Consider the following 7220-nt stretch of genomic DNA (forward strand, 5'->3'; position numbering starts at 1 on the left):
CCGAGGTGAGGCGGACCGTCATGGCAGAAGGGCCTGGTGGGGGACAGCCCTCAGCTCATGACCGTCAGGAGGCAGAGAGAACCGGCAAGTGTCAGGGACAAAATATGAACTCCTGAGTTACACCCCAGTGACGTATTTCCTCCAGCCACGCCTCTCCTGTCAACCGTCACCACCCGTTAGTCCTTCTACAATATTAGTCCGTCAAGTGGGTTAACCCACTCAATGGCTTACAGCTCTCCTGACTGAACCATTTCACCTGTGAACATTCCTTCATCAACACGGGAGGGGTTTTTTGTTAATTTTTTTTTAGTTGTAGGTGGACACAACACCTTTATTTGACTTTTCTGTGGTGCTGAGGATCGAACCCAGTGCCTTCCACATGCGAGGTGAGCGCTCTACCACTGAGCCACAGCCACAGCCCAACACAGGAGTTTTTGGGGGACGCCTGACATCCAAACCCAGCATCAAGGGGCTGTAGTGGTGTGCATTGCTGCCTTGGTCACATGTGCAGGACCCTTGGGAACCAGAGGAGAGGAACTGAGAGGACAAAAGGTTACTCAGAGGGGCTCTCTTGGGATGGACAGCGGTGGAATGGAAGGAATCACGAGTGGACAGAGAGGGACAGGAGGACGATGGCTGCTCCCAGGGAAGATGGCGGCTGGGATGGCTTCTCTCTGGGTCCTGAGCTGGGGTGAGGGGCAGGACATCATACCCTGGGCTGATCCTAGGTGTCCTGGGAAGGGAGTGGCAGCCTGGGTGAGCGGTGCCATTCAGAGGCCGCTGGACTGAAGGGACAGGGAGCAGAGGTCTGCCCAACACCATTCCCAGAAGCCAGGAGCCATCCTTCACGCCTAAAGATACCTGGGAAAGTGGCAGTGTCCCCTCGGCCTTGCTAAGCCTAACAGGTGTTTCCCGAGTGAGTTTTCTCTTCCGTAGTGTGTGTGCCTGAGTGTGTGTGTGTGTGTGTGTGTGATATGTGTGTTATCCTGTGTCTGAGTGCAGGTCTGTGTGTGTGTCGCAGTTTCTGTGTGCAACAGTGTGTCTGTAAGCGTGTGTGCCTGTCTGTGTCTGTGTCCGTGTGCAGCATGTGTGGGTGTACACGTGGCTGCGTGTCTGTGCACCTGTGTGAGTGTGTTTGCCTCTACCAGGGGTGTGTGTGCTGTGTGAGAGTGTAGGCACTAGTGCATGTGAGGCGTGCACAGTGTGTGTGACAGTCGTGTGGGAGGCAGGGCTGTGGCAGGTGGGACGGCAGGGCGGGTCGGCCGCCCTGGGACAGCCTGTGGGGCTCTGAGAGTGCCGCCGAGGTCAGCCCTCGGCGTGCCTGGTCTCTTGGCCCTGGGTGCCCTCGCCCGCGGTCCCCTTGACAGACCCTCCTGCCTCTGGCGTCCCACACGGTGCTGGCCTTAGGGCTGTGGCCCGCCGGTCCCAGCCCACGCAGAAGCGCCAGCACGCGGAAGGGTGAGTGAGAGAACGAGGTCCCAGGAGCAGTTCCCTCCAGGGGAGGGGGCGGGGAAGTGATGTCACAAGGGATGGCCTGGACGGAAGGTTCCGGAAGGATGAATGGGGTAGAAGACGGTGGAGGAGGGAGGGAAACTACCCCCCTTCCTGCCTCCCTCCACCACCATCATCCCAGTGGGACCCAGGGGGCGGGGTAGGGACAGCACATGCCTGGGCTTCCAGGAGGGGCACCTGTTCACTGTCTTCGAGAAGGAAACGCTGTGCGGTGCCATGTCAGCTCCCGACACCTGGCCCTGATGGCCAGAGCCACACGTGGTGAAGAGCAGCACTCGGTAGGGGCCTTGGTGTGTGGACACTTCTGGGACAGGGCTGTGCGGGAGACCGTGTGGGTCTGGTTCTATGGCCCTGGTTCGTGCATTACCCAGGGTCCAGCCCTTGCTGGCTTCAGGGGCTTCCTCCTGCCCAGAGGGCACAGCTGCTCTCTGTAGCTGCTGCTGCTCTGGACGTAGGAAAGACTCTGATGGCACCTGCTGAGTCTCATCCAGAGTGTCCCCAAGGGTCGGCATGGACCTGGTGACATGTGGGCTGGGCCTTTCCTGGTGGGAGGAAGGTGTCCTGGTCACTGTGGGTGTTTTGCAGCATCCGGCTCCATCCAGTGGATACCAGTAGCAACCAAAGCTGGCCGCTCTCTGCCAAGTGTATTCCCAGGGGGCAGAATTGTCCCCAGTGAGAATTTCAGCTCTATTAAGTCAATATATTCAGGTGTTCCTCATCCCGCTGACATTGACTGAGCCTGTTTGTGACAGGCACGGGGTTAGGTGTTAGGAGACAATAATCAACAAGACGGCAGCGAGCACGCGCACACGCACACACTCACTCACACACTCACTCACACATGCACACACACACATTCACAGAACTACAAAGTGGTGATGGAGCCACAGAGGAAACGCAAGGCGCAGGGTCTGGTTCACCCCAGGACAGCAGGAGGTGCTCCCCAGTCCCTGGAGTCACCTGCGGCGCTGTTTCCTGTCCGTGGGTCCCACCTGTGTGGCCGGTGCGCCTGGTTCTCACTGAGCTGCCGCCCTGGCTGTGGGGAGACCCTGCTGTGGCATGGGCATGTTCCTGGCATCTGCACACAGCCGAGGGGTCTGCACCTTGCCGGGGTCCAGGCCCACCCACCAGCCCCTCTGGTTGCACTCATGCGTCTTGCTCTTCAGCCTGAGCAGGGTAGGCGTGCTTGGCCGGGAGTGGGGAGCCTGGCGGTGCATAGCTCCTCGGCCTTCCTGGTTACCTGGGACTGACGTGTGGCTTCGTGGGGACGTGAGACTTTATTCCCAAATGGAAACAGACACTTCCTGATGGTCCCTCTATACAGGCCCAGCTTGTCACGGTGCATTATCACATTCTAATTATTTAAAATCTGGACTCCATCTGGTGAGTGTGCAATTTGGGCACAGAATACATTTTCCACACCTAACAGGCAGCTGCCCTTCCACGACACACATCCTTGGATTCAGCCAACTGTGGGTAGAAAATATTCAGAACAAAAACCCTGTATCAAACACACACAGGCTCTTTTCCTATGCAATACAGTGTAACAAGGACAGGCCAGTACTGACCTTGCACTAGGTACAGGAGTCTTCCAGAGAGGATCCGAGGCCTGCGGGAGGATGGCGCAGGCTCTAGACAAATGCTACCCTGTTTTATATAAGGGACTGGACAGCTGTAGACTGGGGTGTCAGCAGAGGGTCCCGGAACCAGTCGCTGTTACACCCCTGTAATTCCTTCTTCCTTTCTTCTTCCTTCCTTCTCTATCTCCCCCAACCCCTTTCTCTCTCTTTCGAGCCACTCCTCCCTCTCCCAGCCCATGGCAACCACTGATCTGCTGCCTGACGCTGTATTTTGTTTCCCCCAGAAAGCTGCACAAACGGCAGGTCGCACTCTGTAAGTCAGGCTGAGCTTGGTTTCCCGTCGGGCAGTCTGTAGGCAGCAGCGGCCGGGAGACTCGCTGCACTGCTCTGTGGGTGCAGAGCTTGTCCTGTTGGTGACAGTGTGGCTGTGCAGAGGCACCACAGCTGGCTGGTCTTTGAGGATGTATCCAGTTGGGGTGACCAAGGATCCTGTCCTGGACGGATGAGCTAACACCTCGTGACATTAAGTCTGCTTGCTTACAAACGTCTTCCAAAGAGACACATGGATTTTTACCACAATGTATGAGAGTTTTCCCACACCCTCACTAGGATAAGGTACTTTCAACGTTTTTGAACTTGATCTGAGAGGTGAAACTTACTTTCTACTATTCTCTATTGCTTTTCTCTCGTAACTGAGATTTGAGCATGTTTTCCTGTCTTTAAAAGTCATTTTCAATTTTGTTTTAGAATTATCTCACCCTGTCCCTTGCCCACTTTCTCAATGGTTCTTGGACCCTTTTTTATTGTTTCACCAGAGTTCTTTACATTTGAAGGAAATACAACCTTTATCTATTGGAAATCTTGCCTGTATTTTTTCCCTGGTTTGTTGTTGACCTTTAGATCATGTTGATGATATTTGCTGCCTTGTGGAAAAATTTAAAACTTTAATATGCCAAGAATGACCCTGTTCCTTTCTTTATGCTATTGGGGTTCTCATGTTACACGTAAGGCCCCCATCTCCACATCCTCAAACCCAGCCAATCTTCAAATGAAAATATATATATTTTTTAAATTGCATGTGTCCTGGATGTTTATATATTTTTCTTGTCATTATAACCTAAACAATGCAGTGCAGCGACTATTTGCATAGCATTTGTATTGTCCTGGTGTTATAAATCATGGCAAGATGATTTAAAGTCTACAGCAGGCTGGGTGCAGTTTCTGTGTAAATGCTGAACTCGTGGGTCACTTTGCAGGAGGAACTTGAGGTACATTTGATGCCTGCAGGGGGTCCTGGAACTAATCCCCAACACATACCAAGGGGCGACTCTCTGTAAGGCAAGGTGGCTAGAGCAGAGTTCTTTGAAAACTGTGAGAGTTTCTTTCCCCGTGAGAGGTTCCAAAATATTTCCTCATCCACTTAGACCTTGTATTCCAACCGTGGCAGAGTCTCTTCTACAAACTCACAGGCGGACACCCTCTGAGCTTTACAGATCCTCTCCTCCCAGGCTCGGGGCAGGCGTGACTAATCCATCCCAGGATTCTGGGCAGACATGACCTGTGGCTGGGAGTGGCCCTTTGCCATGTCGCTAAGTGCCCCTCTTTTGCCTCGTAGTCCTGCAAAGAATGGTTCCGGGAACCTGGAAGGGCTGAACTCCAGTGTCTCGAGGAAAGGACCCTAAGACAGACATGAGCGAAACGCAAGGTACGCCGCTCCCCGAGAGAAGTGAGGGGCACGTGGATGGCACAAAGGGACCAGCCGCCCTTCTCAGCCCTGCTCAGCCCGTCACCACTCCCAGGGAACACGGAGGAACTGGTCGGCGGCGTGGAGCCGGCCCCAGGTCACAGGCCCAGTTCACGAGTCCAGCCCAAGTCACTCAGGCACTGACCATGGCTCCTCCCCTCAGGATGGTGGGCCCGTGTAGGGCCAGTGCCCAGGAGCCACCCAGAGTCCCGATGATGTGGCATCGTGAGGTGATGACCGCTGAGCGAACCCTGGGCCTCGAGCCATCATCCAGACCTGCACCCACCCTCACAGCTCTGTGTGCTTTGCAGAGCACATAAAATGGTGGCCCGACGGTGACTCGTGGTCCCTCCTTCTCAATCAGCGATGAGCTTAGAAACCATGTGTCCGCCTCCCAGGCTGTCAGAACAAGGCGACCCGGACTGGGCGTCTGTGTAGGCAGGGCCTTCAGAGGCTCTGAGGGAGAGTCAGTCTCAAGCGTCTCCTGGCTCCTGTGGCTGAGCCCTCCTCGGGGTCCTTTGGCTTGTGGGCACACTGCTCCAACCCCTGTGTCTCAGTCCGTCCAGTGAGACGAGGAAAATCATAACAGAAAGAGGTTGGTTCATGTTCTGGAGGCCGGGAAGCCCAAGATTGAGGGCGGTCACTGGCCAGGGCCTTGTGCTGCGTTGTGACATGGCCCGTGGCGTCCATGGTGGGGCACGTGAGAGCAGCAACTGGGCGCAGGCAAAAGAGGCAGAACACGGGCAGGGCCTTGCTCCGTAACAGCCCACTCACGTGGGACTAAAACAGTCCTGCGAGGGCAGGGTTCGCTCACTGCTGCTTGAACTAACCTGGTCGACCCCTCTCACTGGCCCCTCCAACACGGCCGCCGTGACCGCTCAGTTCAACACGCGCTTGGAGGGGACCAGCTGCTTCCAACCATGGCACCTGCCTCTGGGTGCGCATGGCCCTGTCCTCTGTGTCCTTTCCCCTTTGTGGGAGGACAGCAGTCACTGGAGTTGGCGATCACCCTACATCCATGATGTTTTCACCTCAAGATCTTTAACCAAGTCCACCTGCAAAACCCCTGTTTCCAAGTTAGGCAACGAACATTCCCCTCGCTCCATGGCTTTGCCAAATATGAGCTTATGTCTTGCCCCGTCACGTGTCTGCTGTTAGGGCAGGGGCTTCTATTTTTTTTTTTTTTCTTTTTTTTTCTTTTTGGTACCAGGGATTGAACTCAGGGGCACTCGACCACTGAGCCACATCCCCAGCCCAATTTTATATTTTATTTAGAGACAGGGTCTCACTGAGTTGCTTAGCAGCCTCGCCATTGCTGAGGCTGGCTTTGAACCCGCGATCCTCCTACCTCAGCCTCCCAAGCCACCGGGATTACAGGCATGTGCCACTGCGCCCAGCAGGGGGCTTCTCCTTGACATAAGTTTTCTCCGACTTTGTAGCAGAATAGAGCAGAAAGAGCCCAACAGTGACACAATCCATCACTGGCCGAAGCACATGGAGTCACTTGGTGCTAATTTACCTTAAAAAAAAAAATCCATGTAAATACAGGTTGAGCATCCCTAACCTGAAAATCCCAAACCCAAATGCTCCAAAACCCAAACCTCATGAGCACCAACACCACACCCAGGAGGAAGATCCCACACCCGACCCCACGCCCGGGTGGCCGCAGAAGTGCAGCCGCACCACAGGCCCAATGCAAAAGGACCTTCAGTCTGTGTGCGTGCATGTGACGCCTAAGGGAATTCTGTGTCTGGATCTGGGTCCCATCCTCAAGACACCTCATTAGGTACAGGCAAATGTTCTAAAACCCGAAAACAACCCAAACGTCGGAAGCATTTCTGTTCCCAAACGTTCCTGTGACGTGGACTCCAGTTAATGGTTCAGAGGCACAGTCATTTAAGGCTGAGGTGGGTGGGTAGCTTCAGCTCAATTTGAAATGCAGCTGGATATGGAGGATGGGCGCGTCCTGGGGGTGTGTGATTGGCCAGCCCAGCAAAATGCCAGCTGCGGTGGCACGTAGGTGGTGGGCAAGCGGGCGTTTGCCATAGTTTTTTTTCCACTTTCTTACATGCTTGAATTTTTTTATAATAAATTATTGAAAGGGGCCATCAAAAATTAATAATTGAGCCTTGCACAGTGATCCACGCCCGTTATCCCAGCGGCTCAGGAGGCTGAGGCAGGAGGATCGTGAATTCAAAGCCAGCCTCAGCAACTTATCGAGGAGGCCCTAAGCAAGTCAGCCAGACCCTGTCTCTAAATAAAATATTAAAATGGGCTGGGGTTGTGGTGCAGTGGTTGAGTGCCCCTGGGTTCAATCCCTGGTAGCCCAAAATAAATAAATAAGTAAAAACTCATAAAGGAGAGCAGGAGCTTCAGTAGAGCAG

This window comes from Spermophilus citellus (assembly GCF_964194105.1).
Source record: "Spermophilus citellus genome assembly, chromosome: 3".
Classification (NCBI taxonomy): Eukaryota; Metazoa; Chordata; class Mammalia; order Rodentia; family Sciuridae; genus Spermophilus; species Spermophilus citellus.